Genomic DNA, 23,666 nt, shown 5'->3' on the forward strand with positions numbered 1-23,666 from the left:
GGCAAAGGCCTTGTGCCACCTATAGTTTCCATTTTAGTTTCACTTAGCCAGCTATTTATTTACAGCTCCAAAAGATGGGTTTGCATGAATACACACAGAATAGAGTAACAAATCAAGCTGCACAATTAATCTACCTGGATTCCTGTACTATACTAAGTCCTCTGGTCCATACATTGCGTTTCTGCCTGCCTGCCACACCTTACTTCAAAGCTGCAAAGTACCAATGTCTAAATCTCATTAGATCTTGACTCTCTTCTCAAATTCACATTTTTAATGATATTTCTTGTAGTCATAATCTTAACGCATTAGTGTCCAGGTGGGATAATAGATGGATTTTCTTGCTGCAGGAAATGTTATCTGGTACTTTTGGAAATACTTCAGATTGTTTTGTTTGGAATATTAAATCTCCAGAAGAACCTTTGCAATATTTAGTCAAAGTTTCTTGACTCATTAGCAGGAAAGCATGAGTGATACACCTTGGGTTGTAATATCAATGAAATCTGATTAACATTAGAAAGACCTAATTGCATGAACTTATATTTAGTAATTACAATATTTATACAAAAGAAAAAGCAATGTTGGCATCATATCTGTGTAAACCACTTTGCCATTCTGGCATCATGTCTATTTAATTAATATGTCAGTATCATTTAGTCCCTTACAAGAGTAGAGATATCTTCAACTAATGACCATCAAAATAATTGAAATGGACTCAATTTCTTTATTTCAATGTGCTTCTTTATACTTCACTTATTTCTCCTTTCCCCATGATTACTTGTAGATGCTTAAGCAATTTGAGTATAAAGAAATCAGCAGAAATAGGCCAATACATATTTAATTTTGACCTATAGCCTCCTTCATGGAATTTAAATCTCTTATGCTTTCAAATTAATGGTAATTTATCAGAATGAAGAATCATGTTAAATATGCCAGCAATGCACTTCTGACTAATCAAAGGAAAGCAGTAATTTTGCGAAAATAAGGTTCCTGATTGTGCACCTTTATTTTTATGGGAGTGAAGATGTTTGTGCTCAGACACTCATGCAGCCCTCTGCTTACATAATGTGTATCTGACTGAATATGCATTGAAAGCAGTTAGGTGACCAGGGCCCATCCATCCCCCTTTAACTCATCTTTTCTCTTTTTCTTTTGGACAATAATTTGCTCTGAAACAGATCCAAGGATAAGTTTGATGGATGTGAAGCTTTGATGATAAATCAAGCTTCAGAGACACATTCATTAAAACTGAATGGCAAGTCTACCATAATAAAAATTAAGTGTCTCGAGTGTCCAGAATGGAAACATCTACAGATGTTCATTCCTAGAATATCTAGCCACCTTTGGAGCACCCCAGATAATTTTACCTATCCTTTTTCATAAGGTTGCAGCTCAGGATGAACTATAGAGGCCACAATATTTCATTCCTTTATAGTCTCTTAGTTTATAATGCCTTTGCCTGAACTCAGGTTTGAAGTCTCTGAGGCAAAGATCTTTTTTTTTTTCCAAGAAATGTCCGTGACTAGAGCTCCTGATGGTTAAATACTCCCAAAAAAGCATTGAAAAGCTGTTCTTCTAGAATTTAAAGTGGTTTTGTGGTTGAACTCATTTATTTTAATATTTCTGTTGCAGATTAATAGCATATTCTTCTCAACCAATCAGGCAGTCAAGACTAACCCACTCAGAGGTAATTTATTCTTTGATAGGGGAAACTCATTGGAAGTTGCTTTTTTATTCAGCAGATGAGCAATCTTCTGATGGCTGCAAAATTCATTCTGGAACATGAGACACATAGAAAGTTTTACAAAAGTAGAGAAGAAAGTGCTATGATGGTTTCATAACAATTGAGGCTTTTATCTCAATCTGAAACTTGAAAAGTATTCTAACTAAGGAGGCAGCATTTTTACTACAAGGCTGTAAATGCAAAATAATGATAATATTTTGTTATTCTGTGTACTTTGCTAAACAGACTTTCACTTGGAATTAATTTTCTAGTGCAACATAATTGATTATTATGATGTCTTGGTGTTTTCCTCTGATTCTTGTAAGCACTTATTGTGACTTAAAATAATTATTTAATTCAGTAAAAGTTCCACAGAGTAAAGTGTGTAGCAGCAATACAAATTATTTAATTCACTGTGATCGGGAATACTATTCTGCTCTGATTAAAACACCGTAGCTTTACTAAAAATCTAAATTGTCTTGATTAAATAATAATAATAATTTTATATTGATTCTCCACTCCAGCTAGTGATGATTGAATTTTCTGTATATCATTGATCAATAACACTAAAGTCAATGTTATTACCTACATATATATGAGAAAGATAAAACCTACTTCCTTTTGGTTTCCTTCTATATATGTGAAAATGAGATTTTGAGCTTGAAAAAGCTATTTTTTTTTGTAAAAAACATGACAGGTAGAGGATGTCTTTTAAAAACTTTAAGGAAGAAAGGTGAAATCAAGGGCTTTAATGAGTTTCTCATCAGCCCTTCATAAACTCCTTCCATAGAAATAAATGCAGATTCAGAGAGGCTGGATTATGCATGTGATTATGTGCAGGGTGACATGATGGGGAGTGGAATGAAAATGAAATTACAGAAAAGAAAAATTCATTATTAGTAAGAAAGAAAAAGATCTTGGATAACAGATTTAGGGTGGTATCTGTTTGCCAGGAGGCTAATCCAATGAATTCTTCCATTGTGACCAGTAGAGTCCTAGGCAGTAAGTTGTACAAAATCCCTCTGGTGTTTGTTTGGAGCTATTTTTCTTCATCTTTTTTTTCTCTTTTTATCCTTCCTTGACCTTTACAGCATAACATAAAGGTCATCTGATGTCTTGACCTAATGGGTGTACTGGGCTATATATTTGTGTGAACATAAGAAATTTCATTATATTTCATAGCTGTTTATCAAGCAAATGTTGTATATTTATATTCACAGCATTATGCACTGCTGTTGCCCAGAGTTAGGAAATTGATTCATATGGAAATAGCTGTGAGAAATTTGAGATATAAATGCTCTGACAGCACCCATATTCTCCGCAGCATTGTCAGGAGTTTGTCTGGCACATTTGTAAATCATCAAAAGTCATGCTGGTTCAGAGACTCCCACCTGGCTTCCTCCAGCTTGGATGTGGAGAGGTCAGTACTTCTGACGTGGGTTACTACTCAGAGCTCTCTACAAAACACCTTCTGCTGTTACCCCTGTGCCATGCAGGCACACCTTTCGGTCACAATTATATTTTCTGAAAAAGCCCTTCACCAGGATTTCTTCTCTTGGGAAGCTGAGAAACCTCAGAGAAAAATGAAAACAATAATTACCTGATCTGCTTCTCCTGTGTTTTGCTGCTTTGGAATGTGGTTTGGACATTGTTTACCAACTGGTCATTGGTTTCATGTGAATTGTTTTGACTTAATGACCAATCACCCTCAGCTGTGTCGAGGCTCTGGAGAGTCACGAGTTTTTCATCAGTATCTTCTTAAACCTTCTGTCTGTTTCCTTTCTCTATTCTTTAGTATAGCATTCTTTAATATAATATCATAAAATAATAAATTAGCCTTCTAAGAGCATGGATTCAGAATGATCTTTCCTCCCCACGATGGGGGACCCCAGAAGATACCACACATTTCAGATTTCTACCAGTGGAACCACCTTGGGGCAGGGGGCATTAATGTTTTTGCAGTCCAAAGCAAAGACAGAAGGGTCAGTTGGGCGAGGCAAACTCTCAGGCTGTGAGCTCTGAGGAGCAGCCCTGGGATGTGCAGACTCTGGCACAAAGGACTCTAGCCTGGCTGGCACCTCAGGATGATCAACAGCAGAAATGTTGTTCTAAAACCTCTGCGAAGTTTTCAAAAGTTGGTTGCTGCCACTTTGTGTCCACTTGTGCACATACTGATTTCCAGCAGGAAAGGTGGAGTGCATTTCCAGCACTCTTGCTGGCCTTCTCTTTTCCCAAGACATTGCCAAGGACTATTCAAATTATCACTTTGTTACACGCATGGTGAATTCTTCCCCCACAAACCAGGCAGTGTGACACAGCATTCCCTTGACAAACTTGTGAGTCTGTGGTTTGGCTGAACTATGTTGATATGCCTCTAATTTTCAATTCACAGTAGTTTACTGTCCTTGAGCTTATGTGCTCAGGACAAGTCAGACTACAGAAAAATCCTAAGAGAGGGGAATTTAAGCAGTCACCTAAAAAAATCTGAACAGCAATAAAATAGAAACTACACTGACTTTTATGGAACTTGAAAGGGTTCCTTTATGTATGTCTTTAAGACTTTGTTTTGAGATAATTGTTGAGTCATATAGAAAAATAGCGTGATGTTAATATGGGTCTCTAGAATTAAAATGTGAATAATCAGTACAATGTTACAACAGCTTTTTTTTTATTAACCTCTGCTCATATTTGACTCGCAATATCACTTACTCCATAGGTTTTCTGTTTCATAAAAATGCTGTGCATCTGAGTATGGCATTTGAAAGGATAATGATACATATGCAGTACTTCAGCAGCAGTAAAGAAAAGCAAGAATACATATTTTCTTTGTAATCCTAATGGAGCGCTTTTTTTCACTAAGCATCAGGGAGCATGTATTCACAATGTGTATTACAGAAGTTACATTTCTCATTAATTATTTTGTAGCTGAGTTTCTTTCAACATCAGAGATAAAAGTTAAGGGCTTTTTGTTTTTGTATTAATTAGTATCTTTGTGATAAACCATTTTTTGCTCCGATGGCTGATAAAATAATCAGCATTAGGTTATGTGTGTGAATATTCCCTTAGGGTTCACTTCAAAGAGTGAAAATGAGGAATATTTTCATAAGCATGAAGAATTGCTCCAGAAATGTATGACATGTTGTTTGATAAACACTTCTGAGGTAAACGTTGTAGTATACAATATACAAACAAGGTGTATGTCCTTTTAAAATTTTTAATTAGAGTAAAAATGTTTTCTTCAATATGTAACAAGGGAAGGTTATTATAGTCTAGGTGTCTTAGTGATTCTGCAGATTGGCATATTTTATGTGATGTGATTTTTAAATTTTTTCTTCTAAACTTACAAATTTAAGGATTGTGGAGCATGTTTATATTCCTGCTTACACGCAGGGGAGCTTCGCTGTTCCTTCAGATCAGAAAGGAGCCAAATCTGGCATCCTTAGCCAAAGTTCCCTACAACATACAATATCTGGTAGCATTTTTTTGAATATGAATATTCATACTTGCAAATTGTGCCTCTGTATTTATGATTTTGGAAATCAGCCTGAACTTTGCATACAGGTGAACCGGTTTTTAAGACCTGAACAAATGTGACTTGGGATGTTTAGAGATAGAAGAACGTTTCTGGTTCTCTTCATCGCCTAGTACAAAGTAGGTGTTGATAGATGTTACTGGTGCAGTAACATGTATGTGTTGTATTTACACTGAAAAAAAATATCACATAAGGGTTATGTTATTCAGGGAAAGGTTTACCCGTAAGCAAATCTTTACAATTACAGCATTTGCAGAATTCTTTGTGTGGTCATTAGGGAATTTGTAGAGGAAAAAAAAAAAATAAATCTGTGATTATCTACTGCATCTGAAGCTTTACACTCTGCCCCTTAAAAGGTTATTTTATTATGTATCTAATGGAGAGCTCACGAAGTGGGAAGTAGTGTGGAAGTAAGATTTAGCTGCTTGCAAGATATTTTTACCTGTAAAATAGTGGCAACAATTCACTGGGTTTGAGATGGAAATTTTTGCAAGAGAAGAAAGGATCACATGATGAGGTTACTCCTGAACACACCAGTGGAACACAGCAGTACTTCTTGGTTATGACTTTTAATTCTGTATCTGCAATTTGAATTTCCTAGTTCCTCCTTGCTTCACTGCAACAAAGGTGGTTTTGGTCAAATTATGGCCTCTTGGCCACTTGTGTAATTTAATTTTGCTAAATTTCTATCTGTTTGGGGTATGTTGACAGTACTTGGTTTGAGCATGGCTGAAAGGAAGCAACAGATTCCTGAGTATATGGCCAAAGTTATGTCTTCTTCATTGAGATATATTTTTTTTCCTTTACAATCTCCATCCAATAATTTACCTCATTTATATCAGACTCCAATTTCAAGTGCTCATCAGAATGAAAATCCAGATGGGAATTTGTGTTTCTGTGCCTAGAGAGATGGTACATTAGTCTAAGTTTACCTTATTATAGTGCCTGCAGTACCTGTTGCCGCACTCCAGTCTTTCTCATGAGGCTTCTTTTATTTCTGTAAATTTTGATAGACTCTGATACATTTTATTTTTCCAATCAAACTTGACGTCTCCTCTTTTGAAGATGTGACCAAAGTGACTTGCTTAGTGTATGCTGATTGACATTTTGCACGGAATTTTGGAGATTGTGCCCTTGTTTCATTATGCTTTTGTCATTGTTTTCTACTCTTGCCATATGCTGTAATGTCTCTGAGGATGACTGATTGCTGTTGCTCTTGTTAGTATTACATGTACTGATTTCTGACATAGTTTTTGTTCTAAAGATACCTAGACTCGAAGAGATGAGGGTTTTTTCAAATAATGCTAAAACAGCTACTTTGGTGTTTTGTTGGTATTTATAACAAATTGCCAGCATGTGATGTGCGCTGAGGACAGAAAAGCTATAGGTGACAGAATTTGGGACTGATAGCTGGTCATGTTCTCTGAACCTAGGGTCAGTCAGTATGTGAGGCACCTGAGTATTTTCTTTTACAGTCTAATTGCTGAGTTAATTCATCCTGATAATCTTTTTAACGCTACTGAACTGTGCTGTACTGTAGAGTTCTTTATCTGCCTGAGACCTTTTAGTTAATCTTGAGAGCGAGTTCCTCAGTGCATACAATCATATGGTATTTGCACTTATTATATAATATCTCACAAGACATTTGAATGCATAACTGTTCTAGTCTCTCTCTCCTCCTAATTTTTTCTACCATGACATATCCTGTGATAAACTCTGCTCATATTGTGACTTTTTATCAGCTTAACAAGCTTTTAATTTCAGAAGTTTTTAAAAAAGTATTTTTCTACTTAGAGAAAGATAAATATATATCTGACATTTTAAGCTTTATGCCAGCATTTTTTTTCATTTAATTTCTCTCCTTCTGTGAAGAGTGTAGGGGGAATCTGTGAGTCTTCTTAAGGCTTTTTTCTCACAGCTCTTCTTCAGGAGGTTTCATGGCTCTACCTTATCAGTGCTGGCCTTGAGGCAGCTGAATTATTAGTAAGAGATCTGACAGAGAGTGCAGCTTTCCTCTTCTTCAGTTTATTGATAAATCTATTACACAGAATAGGGGCTAAGATGGATCCATGAGGAACCAGATTTCTGGACCTAGAACAAACCATTACTCACTGCTCATTGTTGACCTCACTGGGAATCTTTTGTGAATGACTTCACATTTAGCCGGGAAAACATTTCGAAGCCTGAACAAAAGAAATTTCCCCCACATTTAAAAAGATTTTCATGAAGAAATGAAGTCAAATGAAATGTAAAAAATTGATTGTAAATTCAGCACAAATTTTCTTGATGAATCTATTTCTTAGTCGCAAATGTTGATGAAATGACTCTATGGATTGTTGGTGCAATTTAAGCAAACGGTCAGGAAGAGGATAATGTGAATTACGCTGATATGCCTGGATTTAGTCCATTTTTACAGTACACTGTGGTCTGTCACCAAGTGTCCTGGTTCTGGCCAGGATGGAGTTAATATTTTGCAGTGACTTGGCAAGGCCTAGGACACATTCTATATCACCTCACACAAATTTCTGGGCGTGGGGTAAAGGGACTCTCCTCCAGGGGGAAGGATCTCCTTCTGGTCAATGTAGTGAAGGAACCTCTCCAGCATTCCCAATTATTGGGGCAGAGGAGAAGGATTTATTTTTTCCATAATAATAATTTATTTTCTTAGACCCCCTGTCATTAGTATTGTTGATGTTACAAATAATTTCCTTTCCTCACTGCTGCAAATTGTTCTCTCAGCTCACGATCTTTGTTTTTTGTGCCTCCAGTTGGAGGAGGAAGGGGAAGCAGCACATGGTTTTAGTGGGAGTACTAAATTGAAGCATAACATTTCTCAATGACAAAAGGAATTAAGGTCACTGGATGCTTAAATAAAGAAATGTAAACTTTGAAAATGTTAACAATGGTAAAATTCTTGGTGGTGTAGCAGAATAGTACTGGTAGAGGAAATTATGCCAGTTTTTTTTCTGTAAGGATTATGTAACACTGCTCTTCCCATGGAAGAGTTCTGCCTAAAAAGAATTCTGAAGCACTTCATTATATAATTTATTCTTCAGTTCAGGTGATGCTGTTAATTTTCCTTGCTGGCAGTCATTTTTGTAGCAATTTATATTGCTACAGCAGACTTCTATAGATCACTTTTATCTATTTTTGATGCCAAGGCTTTGAAAGTGAGTGCCAATAATTTTACATGCAAAGTCTGCTATGTGCTTCCTCCTTCTCAGAGCTCTAGGGTTTTTTTTGTTGGTGAAAATACTGAAGGTTTTTTGTATGTTTTCCTTTATGTCATTGCTTTTCCTCACTAATTTATATTTCTCTCATGCTCCATGTTCTTTCTGCTCCCATTAATTTTGCTCTCTTTGTCTGTCCTCTTTTATTGTAAATGTCTACTTTTTTGCTCTTGTTTCACACATGAGGAATTAAACACCAACCTTATTTACAAACACCATTTTCCTTTATTCCAGTCAGCTCTCTATCTGTGTGCCCAGCATCCACATTCCTTCCTTTTGTATTTAACCTGAACTCAATCTGTGCTCTGAAGTGCTTTTCCTCAGACTTTATCCTTGACTCTCTTTATTCACTGGTTTCATTTCCTCAGGTTAAGTTTGGCCTCAGTAATCTTTACCTCCTTCCCAGTCAAGTCGGGTCCTCCATGACCTGTAAGTCATTTTCAGCACAACCAACTCTTCTTTCTTTATTCCCAAGTTGTTTTTCTCCCGATTCTCTGCTATATCCAAACTTGACAGATCATTTGGAGAACAAGGATATTCCCTTTAACCTCCCTTCCAGCTTTCTGTGGCACTCCTGTTCCTGCATCTATGTTTAGCCTCCTAGCTTCTAAACCCTTTTTTTTCCTCTTGAGGTAATTTTATTCATAATTCACATATTAAGAGAAGATCTATTTTCCTTCTCTTCAGATCTAAAACCCACATATAAACTGGAAAACACAGGTACAATTGTTTTCTCATGATATATCAAACACATCACATAATCAATGATATATAAAATCAATTTCTCCTAACCATTTGTTATTATTAATAAGGTTTTTAGAATTACTACTTTGTACTCTCTGCCCTACTAATCTGTTTTACTATTTCAGATAAGAAAAGCCATTATAAAAAATGCAGCAACGTTTCTGAGTAAATCCACATTTTTTACCTTCAGTTTTCAACCAAGACATACTTTTAAATGTTCTATATAATTTTACCATCTGCATACTTCACAGAAATGTCATAACACAGCACATGGAATTAAACAAATGATGCCCAAACATCCTTAGTTTCTTTCTTTTTTGTTTGTAGTTTTGCATGTATTTTTTTAAAGTTGCACTGCTAAATATATTTATAAATTTAATGTTACAAAACAATCTCTTCAGCAAAAGGACTACTGCTGTGGCTATGTAGCACATACACTTTGGCAAAAGTGGAAGGTTTCTCTTACTTTGCTAAGCTTCAAGATTTACCAAAAGTAAGATACAAGATTTGCAAATATGTGTGTGATATGGTGTGGTTCTGATGTTTTATACGTTCTTCTTTTTCATGGCATTTAATCATTGTGGTTTTCTGAGTCATCAACTCCTCCATTACCCATTTCTGATGTTTTACTGTGTAGTGCTTAATAAAAATAAGGCAGCAAAAGTAAAAGACCTTGCTTCTTAGATATTCAGTGCATTTGGCTATTTTCTAGTCACTGACAAGTGGAATATTTTGTTACCTTTGAGAGAGACAAATCTCTATTGCTTACAGTTGGATGCTTAATCAGAACCTTTCCCAACCCCAAAACATTTATTCTGAACATATATGTGCAAAAGTGCCTTAAAATACTTTTATCAACTGATCTGTTTGAGTTCTGCAAATGTAATGCCAGAGATCTGCTTTCACACACCAAGTCTTGTATCACAGTTCAGAGAGTAACTCTGTTTTTTGGTTTTTTTTTTTGAGGGGATGGAATGGTGTACAGTTGGAAAGGTATTTGGATTGGACATGTTATTAACCTCTGAATGATTCCATCTTTTGTTTGAGAGTCCCTTTTTTACCAAATATTTCAGTCTTCAAACCTCTGTTTGGGAAAGAATATTACTTATTTTCAGAGGGCATTCTCCAGTCTTATTCAGAACCTTAAATCTTCTGTAAAAAACTGTGGTTTCCTGGTAGGTGCACTCACATACACCTATATGCATGGGAAAGATTGCTGATTCAGCCTTATTTCATATGTCATAGATCAGCAACAGCTAAAAAATGCTGGCTGTAGAAAGAGCAGGATTAAACTATTTGAATGTTGAGTGCTTAGTCTCTTGCTTTCCAAGGTCATTGTTGCATATGGTTGCCTTCAAATAATTTATAGTTTGCTTGCTCATTTGCTCTATATGGAATTTTTTTTTTTTCACCAAAGAAATGTCTTTTGAGAGAACTTTTATCAGCAAAGTAGGAAATTATCTGGTGAATATTAATAAGCATGTCTAGTGTCTGATGCTTGAAAGTCAAGTTTAAGTGTTTGATCCTTAGCTGCACTGCAGTCAGCTTCAGCCACTTAAGTAGATATCATGGGTAAAACTGAGGAAAAAAAAGAAAAAAAACAAGAAAGAGGCTGTTGGAGTTCATTACTTGAAACAAGTGGCTTCACAGGCTGGAAGTGAAGTAGCTTTGTTCTCTGTTTCTGAATGATTGAAGAACCAATTTGTTTATTCTTCAGAGCACAATAGATCTTCCACAAGACACGATGCAGCCCTGATATGAGAGCTTTGACTTCTGGCTTGTCATGCCACTCAGCCAAGCTGCCTCTGTGGCTGAGTTTTATCCTGATGAGAGGAGGGAGAAGCTCTTTTTCCCCTATTAAGATCCTGTGTTTCTCACCACATAGGAGGAAGGAGAGAAATGCAGCTTTTCTCTGAGTTTATGAATAGAATTGGTGTGAGAAGGGCTTTGAGGCAAGCCTTTATCATGTGCACAACTGGGGTCAGTGACTTCCATTCTCACAATGCCTACTCAGGGCACTGCACTGAGTCCTCAGCATGGTGCAGGGATGGGTGCATTTCACCTTGAAAGCTTTAAGGTTAGTGTCTGGCATCAGTGATTACATTTGCAATTCAAGTTAGTCTATTTTCTGCTTTTTAGCTTTTATTCAACTGAATTTAGTGCTTGTGAAAGGTGTTCAATTGTTATTTCTGGAGGCTGATCCTCCCCTCGTCCAACACTACCCCTTCTGGTGTCCCTAATGCTGAAGAAATATCTCAGAAGTGAGAATAATGTTTAATTTTCATGTAGCTGTCACAGTTTAAATGAGTAGCTCTGTATGGAAGAACTTAAGAGAAATCTGAGCCTATCCACATTATGGAGTAGTAACAAATAAATGACAGTGACTGTCACCCTGTAGAATGAATACTGGTTTTAAATGCTCTGCATTAAATTTGGAGCAATGCAAATTGGTGGGGGAAAATATATGTGCTGAATTTGGCTTTGTGAGTTTCTGGGAAGCAAAGGACTATATATTAAGGTACTGGGAAAATGAATACATCAGCAGGGATGTTTTGTTGGGTTTTCACAGACTCATATTTCTAGCATTGAAACCCAGATTGGGAAAAAAATGTGATTTTAAATAAATTATCAGACTAATTTAAAGATCACTGCTATAGAAAAGTGAAATAATATGTTCCCAAACATGAAGTGTTTTTGTAATATGGGAATAACAGGATATGAGGGTGTTGTCTAAGAAGGGGAATGTACTTGCAGAGCTGAAGCTGAAAATCATAGTTCCCATTAGGAGCTGTGTTAAAACAGGGAAAAAAGAATTGAATGTCAGTTATGCATAACTCCTGTGCAAAAAATTTCCTAAGAGCTGCCAGGTGCTGTGAACGTTTCAAATCATTCCAACTGCTGGAGATTTAGAGGAATTGTTCAGTGGTATGGGGAGAATGTTCTCTGCAGGTTTCTGGGAAGGCAGCATGGTCTAATGGCAGATTCATTGGTCTGGAGAAAGTGCACACAAACACGCATCTCTAAATTAGAAAGCACAGCTGAAAGCTGTCCTGGGTGTTTCCTCCTAGCTCGAGAAATTAGGAACAGGGCAAGAATAATGTTCGCTTTCTGATCCTTAAGAAAATTAAGTATTTATTTATTAAAGTATTTATTTATTAAAGTATATACACAAGGTGCCAAAAGAAGCATTTCCTGGAGGTGTTTATAGAGCAGTCCTTCAGATCTCTTAGAATTCATGCATGTATCTATTTATGTATATACTTTGGGGTTAACCAGACTTAAAGTGCATGCCTGTGTCTGAGTGGTTCTAGAGGAAATTTGAATATTTCCTTAAAGAGGGAGGATTAAATCTTAGTGTCTCACATATTTGGTAGGTTACTGAACAACTATAAACAAAAAAAAGGGAATGTCACATCTTTCAGCCGTGATTGTAAGGAATCAGGATTCTGCTGCGTTTCAGGATGCATATAAAGTTTGGCTTTTTGACTGTGTTGGGAGGAAAGCATGAAATAAACACCAGGTTACTCAGTTGTGTTGAGGCATAAGCCACTATTGGTCTTCTCCACCAGAATTTTGGTAATCATAAGGAATATCAGTTTTAAAAGGTGGTTGGCCTCTGAAGTTTTTATCTTTTCAGGCTAACGTGGCTGCATGGAGATTACAATTTGAAATTTTTGAGCCATCTGTAAGTCTCACTTTTAGACTTAATGTATGGATTTGGATTTTAAAGCCTGTCTTAGCCAAATGAATGTGAACTTCACTAAAGCCTGGAAGCTAAAAGTGTGAAATTCGAAATAGGTTCAGAATTGGAAGTCTGAGCTTGCTATTTGATATTATTGAGTGTAGTGCTAGACTGCCATTTTCAGAATCTCTTTTCAACCCAGAACTTTAAAAGGATTTTGCAAAAGTCAAGTAAGATTTCAGAAAAGATACAAGGATGAGCATTTTAGGAAAAGAAGAGTTTTGTAATAGTAAGAAAATCTAAGTTGCTGAAGTGAGGGTATAGAAACATTTTGAGTACTCATGATATGTTTTGGGGATAAGCTATCCAGCAGCAAGTAATTCTTCATGATACAGGAAAAAGTAATGCCAGATCCCGTTTGCAATTGAAATTAGGTAAATTAAAATTAGAATTAAATGTGTATTTTTAACTTAAAATACTGCAGCTATTGCAAGTATGTTTGAGGATTAATTTTATTATATAAAGGCTGGATGTGTTTCCAAAGGTGGGTGATAAATCAAAGAGTTGGACTAATTACATACATGTGTATACATATATAGGCTCTCTGTTTTTTTTAATGCAGGAAATAATTCTAAATTTTCTAAATTCAACTAACTGCAAGATGTTGCAGGCAAAACTATTTGGCGCTCATGTTTAGAGAGCTATTAGAGGTGATGTTGGAAAATACTAATTCCCTCTCTTCTAAAATCAGCATGCTAGGGCAGCGTGTAAGCAGCTCTCCTGTGGTGCATGATAGACAATAGTTGTTCTCTCAAGGGAGGACAATTCCCCCCATTTTTAACTCTCTTGTGTGGGCCTTTTACTGGAGGAAGACATAAGCCCTCAAACTGGTGAGGTGAGCAGGGAGGCATTGTAACTCAGCTGCACAGAGCAGGAAGGGGAAAGAAAAAGTCACCTAGTGATCCCTGGCTTTTGCATTGTCTATAGTACCAAGCCAGGGAGAAGAAAAAAATTGCTTTTCAACACCTGTCTCTGTGCACTGAAATTATTTCAGCTAAACTAGCCAGGCAGCAGAGAATGGAGACGGTTCAACTATCTGTAGCAGAAATATGGCATAGAAACCTCCACTTAAAACCTGTTGATTGGGATAGTTTTGGCAGAGTTGTTCTTTATTAGTAACGTCTTTACTTTTAGATAAATATTTTTGCCAAATATTCATGCCATGTGATCAGCTTAATGTTTTAAAATTTATGTTTTGCAGCGAAATAAAGTGAGATTCCTTACATGAGATGTAAGGAATCCAAAAATGCTTGCAAACAGTAACTGCTGATTTCAACCCAGAGACAGAAAATATCTGAGCTGTGTTATGAGAGCAATAGAGGCATTCAATTGAAACCAGGATTGCTCTGTGAACAAATACCAGAGAGAATAAATTTGTACTGATTACAATTAGTGTCAGTCTGATATCCTAGAAAATTTACTCTTACTTACAATGCCAATTTAGGAAATGCTTAAGCACACGCTTCAGTGTAATTAAGCATATGCTTGGTCCTTCACTGATTTGGGGGTTTGCACTGAAATGTGTGCACAGGGCCAGCAGCTTTCCTGGTAAATTCTGCAACCCACATAACTTCCAGGCTTCCATCCTGATTTATTTTAGTGTTAGAAGAGAATTTCTAATTCATTGTGGAATTACTTAGTTGAGAGTTGGAGTTCCTGCTGGCTGTGACTGTGTATAAAAAAACCCAACAAAGGCACATCAGGAATTACCTTGGAAAACAATAAAAAACAATCTCTGGGTACTTAAGGGTATTGACACTAATTGTGTATTTTAGAGGACAAAGCTCCTAATTCAAATCAGGGAAAAGTACTGGGTAGGCTTTCCCCGTGCAGTTGTCGTGATTTATGGAGTTTCTGTGTGAATGATCATAGCAGTGGGCAGATGGACTGTTCCTGTAGTGCTGGAATCTTGACTTTTAGCTCCAGATACAGTACTATTTTAGTGCTTTATCAGTCTCTAGATCCTCATTTTCTATTTGAATGCACATGATAGCAATCCTAAATGAATATGTATTTATTTTTAAGGCATTGTTCATCAAACCTGGGATAGAATGGATAAATACATTACAAAGAATAACCATCTTCTGTTTAGAAAACAATGTAACAAAACCTGAGATGTCAGTGGTCAGCTTTTTTCACTTGAATTCTTCAAGAAAAATGTTAATTTAAACATATGCTGGATTTTCAAGGTGATTTCCTTTTATTTTCAGTATATAACTGAAAAGTTTCTGAATTAATTGAAAATGGGATGCCATCTCAATATAATTTGTTTTCCATTGATGCCCTGTATTTCTTTTTGTCATTGTATATCTTGGAATTCCTTTAGCATTTTCTGATGTCATATCATTCCCAATAACAGCTTTTCATCCTTTATAAATGGCACCTCTTGATGACCCTGGCCTGTTGTGAATACAGAATTAAGGAATGCATTTACTTTCATTCCTGTCTTTGCTGTCAGCACATTATTTTTGCCATCTCTCTGAACCCCACTGATCTGTCTTCTTCTTAATGTACTTGGAGAAAAGTCTTACCTCAGCTTCTTGCACAGTTTATGCCCATTTTCCTTATCTGGCTCATCTTTCCTCATTTCAGCTTCTACCTGTTTTATATTATATCTAACATATAAGGCCTCTTTATTCTTGATTACATTATGCAGGTCTGATTTCATCCAAGCTGGCATCCTCTTTCCTTTCTCACCTATTCAGGCAAATGAAATGCAGAAAGACTGAGCATATTGTGCAGAAATGCCCTATGAACAAACAGTTCTTCTTTGCTTTCATAAATGCTTTACTTTCTTCAAACCTGTTATTTAAAAGTTTTTATATGCATTTGTTTGGGTTATTGTTTGAGATTTTTTTTATGTTTTGTCTTTTTTTTTATGTTTTAGAAGCTTAAACTCTACAAAACTTGGCTTCATTTAATGTTTAATCTCTTTGGGATGCATATTGCTATTTGTATCTCCTACATTGCCACAGAATACACCAGAATTTTTTTTTTTATTTCCCACACCATTTTCTTAATATGAAAAATACTTTCTCTCTACTCCTAAGTCTAGGAAGAGTGTGATTTCTAATACCACTTGTTGTGCATTGATTTATATCATGGCAATGAAAAAAGAATAAGAGTATAAGAATTTATGAGAATATATTTCCTTTCATAAGCCATTGTCACTGACAGAACAGTGTGCAAATGATCAGCTTGCTTGGTTTGGTATCAGTGTTTCAGGAGAGTTCCTTTAGTTGATATGATCAATGCCTTCCATCTGTTTTAATTTTGTATCACTGTAACACCACTGATTCCTAAAGTATAGTTGTATGCATAGATTGATTTAAGAATGGTGAAGATATCCGGGCAAAACACAGAATTTTACAGATAACTTGAAAAATACATTTGGGATTCAGATTTCATTGAGAAATATGGGGTTTTTTTTTGGCTGGGTGAGGGATCTGAAAGAATCTCACTAGTAAGAACAGAGTTTAGCTCATCTGTGAATAAGTTTTTGCATCTTAAATGGTTTGATTGCACCTCAGATGAGCATTGTGACCATTCATTGCCGGTCAGAACCTAAGTGAGGCTGGTTGAGTGCAGCTGCACACATAACTTTGTGCCAGCAACTGCATCTTTGACTCTGAAAGTAGAAATATGGCACTGAGAATCACAGAATGGACTGGGTTGGAAGGCACCTTAAAGACAACCTAGTTCCAATTTCCCTGCCGTGGGCAGAGACACCTCTCTCTAGAACAGGTTGCTCAAAACCCCATCCAATCTGGCCTTGAGACTTCCAGAGATGGGGCACTAACAATTTCTCTGGGCAACCTCTTCCAACCACTCACCACCCTCATGTTAAAGCATTTCTAAACCTACCACATTTTTTGCCCCTCTCTGATAGCGGCTGGGTTTTTCTTGGAATCTGAAAGGAGCTGCTTTTATCTGTGGAGAATAGGCTGATCCTGTTTTCAGTACATGGTCAGACTGCACAGAAGACAAAATTTAAAAAAAATGCACACCCCCAAAACATGTCTCTGTGTCTAGAGAGAAGATTCCTGGTGATGCTAACAGGCTTCAGCATTGCAACCCAATCAAGGAAGTTGCAAGTTTTAAAATCTCATCAGCATCAGCTGAGTCAGCACAACTAAAGATCATCCTCATGAGTTAACCTTGCTTGATTGCAGTGGCTGATATTTGCTAGCTTGGAGTGTGGGGGAAAACAGAAGGGTCAAATGTTAATTATGAATCTTAAGTCATTATTTTTTTCCTCATGAGTATATTATTAAATATACTATATTATTTATTATATTTACTATATATAATTTATTATATATACTATAATACATTATAGTATATATTATTATATGTAATATAATAATTATATAGCTATAACAATAATTATATAGTATATATTATTATATATTATATTAAATATATATTTATTCTATTACATATAATAATTATATAATAATATTTTATTCTATAATTATATGCATTATATATAATATATAATTTTATAGAATGCATTTCATAATTTATAAATTGGCACATATATTCTATAATTATTATTGTAGAGTGATGTAAGTATTCTAATATATTATAATTATATAAATATATAGTATTATATAATTTACAAATTGGCATCTTTCTGGCTTTATTTCAAAGTGAAAGCAAATTAGGCCTCCAATAAAAATGTGTAGGAATGTATGGCTGTGAAAAGTATTGCTGATATCATTGTGCAGAAGCCTTTCCAGAGATATTGGGATGAGGGCAAAAGAAGGCAATCCTTTTCTTCCCCTACACCCATAATTCTGTTTTGTTTAGCCTTTAACTTGAAATGAGTGAGAGGTTTTTAGACCCTTGAGTTGTGCCAAGTGAGTGCAAATTTGAAATTGTGGATCCCCTGTGATGCAGTCTTTCCTCACTCATATTGCAACATGAGAGAAAAACAACAAAATTACATTTGGCTGAAAACTCAAAGCCTTTTGTAGAGTGGAAAACTGACCTTGAGGTACATTCATCAGTAGTTCTATTTTCAATAGAATATTCATTTGATAACTTACAAAGTTAGTAAATAAATGGTATCCTGTTTTCTGCTTACATACTTAATCTACTTTGTAATTGACTTTTCTTTCCAGTTGGAATGGTGGGTGACAGCTTTTTCCCTGTATGTCTCTGTGTTTGTCTAGCTAAACGGATGAGTTTTACTTTTGTGACACCTGCTAGTAAATACCTGAAAATTTAAGCTGTATCATTTAGGTTTTGGCTTGAAAGAGTTAAAGAAAATCTGACAAAGTCTAGGCAAAACTGATAAAATATCAGTTTGCCCTCACAGACTTGTCTGGATATGAATATGATGGTTAATGTTAACCTTTTGATCTGTCTTTGGATTTGTTTTAAGCATTTGGGTAAGAACTGATGGCTGTTTGATCTAACCTATCAATGTCTCTTATCTCTGCTAATAAATATACTCTTGTGATATGGATTTTCTGACCACGATACGGGTTGCAAAAATATGGGTTTTCTGACCATGATACATGTTGCAAAACCAGGCAATGACTGAACATATTCTGTAGTGTAAATGGACTTCTCAAAAGTGGGTGTTACTTATATTAACTATATTAAACTTATATTTAACTTATATTTATAACTATATTTAACTTATATTAAATATATTATACTATATTAGAACTTTGAACATGTCTGTTCAGCTGTAAGATTTCCTTCCACAGGCATAGGTCAGGAAGGATCTTCACTCATGGAGAATGATGTTTAGGAGAATGTTTAGATCTCTGTTACCTCTGATGACATAATCCTGGCTCCAGATAATAACAAACCAAATTTGTTGGCTCCTGCTGCATGATGTGGTTGTTGGGGGCTGTTGCAAAACCTTTAAAAAATTCTTTAGGCGTGCATCAAAAATATAACCAACTCAATCTGTGCTGTAAAATTGTGGCTGAAAACTCTAACCAAGCAGCTTACAAATATTTTAAAGAATTTTTACTGCCTGAGATGGAAAAGTGGCTGTACTCCTCTATAAATTGCTGTTAGATACAAGTAGATTTTTCACTGTTTTCAAAGGAATATGAGTAAGTTATCTGCTGTGATCAAGACATATGTTAAAAACTGGAAAGGATTAGCAAGTAAAGAAAAATTATGCTTTGACACACAAAACTAAAATGTAAATAATTACTCTTCTGATGAAACAGCCTACAATGTAAAAACTGTGCTTTCTTCAGTTTCATTTAACATCAGTTAAATAAATCTGCAAGGTTCACACTTTCTTCAGATCATTTTATGCTGATCTATCAGTTTTGTAAGGAGCTGTACTCCAGTGGGTAAAGGAAATGTTCTCCTCAGTCAGTGCTAATAATTGTTCATCCTGACATGGCATTAATGGAAAGGTTTCTGTTCCAATTTACAAATATCTATTTGAAAAATCCACAAAACAAAACAGCTGGTATGAATTTGGGGTAGCAGTTGGAAGTTTCACACCATGGGTTAGTTTTGCTTACTACATTGACCAATTTAATTCTGTGCAAACTACATTTCATTTAATTCATTATTGAAGTGATCACTGTCAAATGAGTTAGATCTTTGAGTAACATTTGAAAGTGACAGCAGTATGCGGTAGCTTTGATCAAGCTTTTTCCAACCAATTAGTTTTTGGGGAAAATCAAAAAAGAACAAAACTTAGGAGCAATGTCACAAAATTTCATTGAATTTTTCCTGTTGCTTTGTTGCTCTTATCTTTCTTTTTTTTCCTCTAGGTTTTACTGCATGTGAAACTGACTTTTAGGGACAGAGTGTGTGCTGATGTGGTATATTCTTGTTTCTGATAGTGATTTCTGCTTCACCTCTCTTTTGGCACTGATATGCGTAGCTTGGTTAAGTCTGCAGCCCACAGATTTCAGACTGAGAATGAACCTTGAACAAACAGGGATGACACAGCCTTTTTAAAGCAGCTCTAATTTATTGGGCTGATCTACCCCAATTGCCCAATCCACCTCTTCTGGTTTCCCCAGTCCCTTGCTTACAGAGTTTGTGCTGGTTGAAACTTCACAGAACTGCAAAAGTGGCTGCCCAGAGCAGCTTTTCTTCCTTCAAGCCACTTGTAGCCTTAAAATTTCCACAGAGGAGGGAAAAAGGAGAATTCCTTAGCAGCTGTCAGCAAGTCAGTCATAGGTACTGAAGTTATTTCATCGTTTTGACGATGTGCAGGATATTATTCAAAATTAATGTTCTTCCTAGATGATTATAGAAGTAAAAGCTGTACTCAGTTAGTAAAGCAAGAGAAAATCAACAGGCAAGATTTTTCTCTAGTTTATTCTCCCCTCCAAAATATGGGAGATGTTGATTTGATACCCACCTACTAAAACAAACATCAGCTTAATGATATATATAAAATATAGCCCTTAGATAAATTTACTCAGATTGGGACATTCCAAACTGAATGTTCAGCCTGCCTTTGAAAGAAGGAGAATTTTGTTGGGAGGAAGAAACAGTTGTAGACAGCAAAAGAGCACTTAAATAGGTGGAAATCTTTCTGATGAAAGTCAGAGTGGAGAATGGCTGGTGGAGCTGTGGATTGAGTTGAGCACATTGAATTGTTGGGTAAGAAGGAAAGGTAAATGGCCTTATGGAATTATTAATGTGATGTGTTTAAGGGCAGTTGATACTTGGTGGTGATTAGTTTATGACCACAATCACTGTTTTTTTTCAAGTAAGGAAATGTAAATTTTATGATTAATTTGATTTCAGCATTTTTCAGATGTGACATGATAATGACTTATAAAAGCTGGAGTGCAATTTCAATTAAAGATGTGTAGGTGGTAGGAAATTTGCATATTAAAATAACAATTCTTTATATTACTTTGAACTCCATTAGACAGCATGTTCAGTTTTCTCATTCTCATGAGGCATTTGTCTTTTTATCAATCTTTCCTTCTATGTGCTATTGTAGCTTTATTTGCAAGGTGTTTTATTGTACATTATATAAGGGAAATTGATGGTATAAGCCTATTTCTAAAAGTGTAACAAAAACCTTGTAGAAAGCTTTATTTGTTGTGAATAAGCACACTTGGAATGAATTCATCTGACTTGTTTTCCATTCTACTTGCTAAAAACCTCTGTGGTATTGCTGAGATAAAACAGCATAAGTGCTTTGTTTTGAAGGAATACAATAGCTGGATAGCAAATTATAAGCAAACAAAAATAAAAGTTCTGGTGGTGAAGAAAGAAGTCTCAAAATTTCTTAAGACATCAGCCAGTTCTTCTGTGAGAGGAATGGCATTATCAAAGACTTGTTTTAGACTTGATTTTCATCATAGCTGAAGAGGCCTGCTCTATAGCAGGAGCTATGGAAACACACAGCAGGAAGGCCTCACTAAGTATTTGCTTTTGCTGAGCAGAAAGCTGAATTTATTGTGTTTTTATTTCAATTCAAAAACTTCCTTTTGCATTGGAATAAAAACATAATAAATAATAAAGCCAGCCATTGGAATAACTGGAATATAAACATAATAAATAATAAAACCAGCCATTCTGCACTCTGACCTTTATCAGAAAGATTTCCACACATTTAAGTACTCTTTTGCTGTCCTCAGCTGTTTCTTCCTCCCAAAAAAAATTCTCCTTCTTTCAAAGACAGACTGAACATTCAGTTTGGAACGTCCCAGTCTGAGTAAATTTAAAATCTAAGGGCTATATTTTATATATATTGTTAAGCTGATGTTTGTTTTAGTAGGTGGGTATCAAATCAACATCTCCCATATTTTGGAGGGGAGAATAAACTAGAGTTGTTCTACACACGTGACTCAACTTTATATATAAACTTTATGTAAGTTGAAGAACAATTGTACCATGCTTGTTATGCAGTGGGACTCAACACATTGCATACTCTTGTTTTAAAAAGGAGAATGGAAGACTGAACTCGACTCCTTTAGCTCAGTGAGTCCAGCTTTGCAGGAAAGGAGTGAATTAAATGCTTTAGAAAGAATAATCTGTGTTAATGTTATAGTGAAAGAAACTATGGAAAATAAGGGTCAGGGACAGTAAGGAAATTTCTCAAGCTAAACAAAGCAAAGCAATGTAAGCAGTAGGCAAGCAAAGCATTGTACCAGCAGTACTCAGTCCAGGGGAAGTGTAATGATAAAAAGGAGGTTTTATCAGCAGAGGTTTCCAGACCCTGCATTGTTTGGGACAGGCTCAGGATCAAAAGATAAACGGGGCAGTGCACACATGAATCAGGCACTTCTGTAATGCTGTGATGCAAAGTCACATATCCCTTAGCATCCCTAAGCTGGGGATGGTCTGATGTCACATAGCTGCCTCTTGAACAGGCGTTCTGGATTTGCTGAGGAATTCTTAATTTCTTCTCAGGAAATGGAGCTCCACTAGCTTTTCAACTCAACTCCCTTGTTCTGTGCCTTTTCTCTGCTTTCAGGAATAAAAAATTTAGAGTAGTCGCTTGGTAAAAAGACCTTCGTGTACATGAAAGTTTGAAAATTAAGTAGTCATTTTTGCTTCAGCTCTCACATACTGTCATAGTAAGAAAAACCCATTGGAATTTTTGCAATTTCTTTTTACTATGATATATTGTCGTAGTAAGACGAAGCCACTGGAATTTTAGCAACTCTTGTTTTGAGAAGACATTGTCAGACTCTTAAAGAAACTCAGAGTCTTTAAGTTGCTAGATTGTGCATCCAATCACAGATGCCTTTCTCATCCTGAAATAATTTTCATGCTGGTTTCAAAACATTACATTAACTCTGTATATTTTTTTTACATGAAATAAAATTTAACTTAAATGAGAGCTGCAATGAAGGCCCCATCAACCTTATCCAGTAAAATTTGTTTGCCATCCATGTGGTCGCCAAAACCTTGAGTATATAGAGAACAAATCTGGTGGTGAATTTTACATAGTATGTGGAGGTGTTCCTGTAGAATGTGGGTGACATGGGGGAAAAGAAACCTTCACGACAACTGAAAACCAACCCAAAAACAAAGCACAGCTTTCAAATGTGTTGATATAGTTAGGTAGTAGTACGAGGAATTTAGACACAAGTGCAATGAAAACAACAGATTAAGAAAGTTAAAATGATTTCAAGAGCTAATAAGATTTTTCTTTACATTTTTAACTCAGGTTTCTTTCAGCCAACTGGGACGTAGAGTGCAAAAAGCCGAACGTTATCATTTGTGTTCTGTGAGTTTTTTTAATGCTCATGGCAAAATGAGGATAAAAAGTGTTAAACAGCATTTGAGATTGACTAAACACAAAGTGAAAGCTGAGGAATTGATGACTGCAAATCCTATTTATTGTGAGTATAATATAATAAAATTATTATATAAATCTATTGGGTTGTTAGATTAAAAAAAACAAAGAAAAATAGATTCTGGTCTATAGTTAGGCTGCTAAAATCCTTGTTTTCCTTTGCTCCTCATTTCTTGTTTTTACTCTTCTAGATTAAAGAGTTAATTTCTTATTTGTGATCCTGTGGATTAAGGAATTAAAGATGGATGGTTTAAGAAGGGTTAGTAAGCGTGCTGAGTGCAATTTACACTTTTCAAATGGAACTCAAGGATTAGATAGACTCTATGCCATATTTTTAAAAGAGGAATGAAGTAGTAACTGTTTGCTGAAAAATTTACAGTCCCTAAGAAGTCCCTTATCTTCCATGAGATTTTTCCTATATCTGAAGCAGTGTGACT

This window comes from Geospiza fortis, unplaced genomic scaffold, assembly GCF_000277835.1.
Source record: "Geospiza fortis unplaced genomic scaffold, GeoFor_1.0 scaffold119, whole genome shotgun sequence".
NCBI lineage: Eukaryota > Metazoa > Chordata > Aves > Passeriformes > Thraupidae > Geospiza > Geospiza fortis.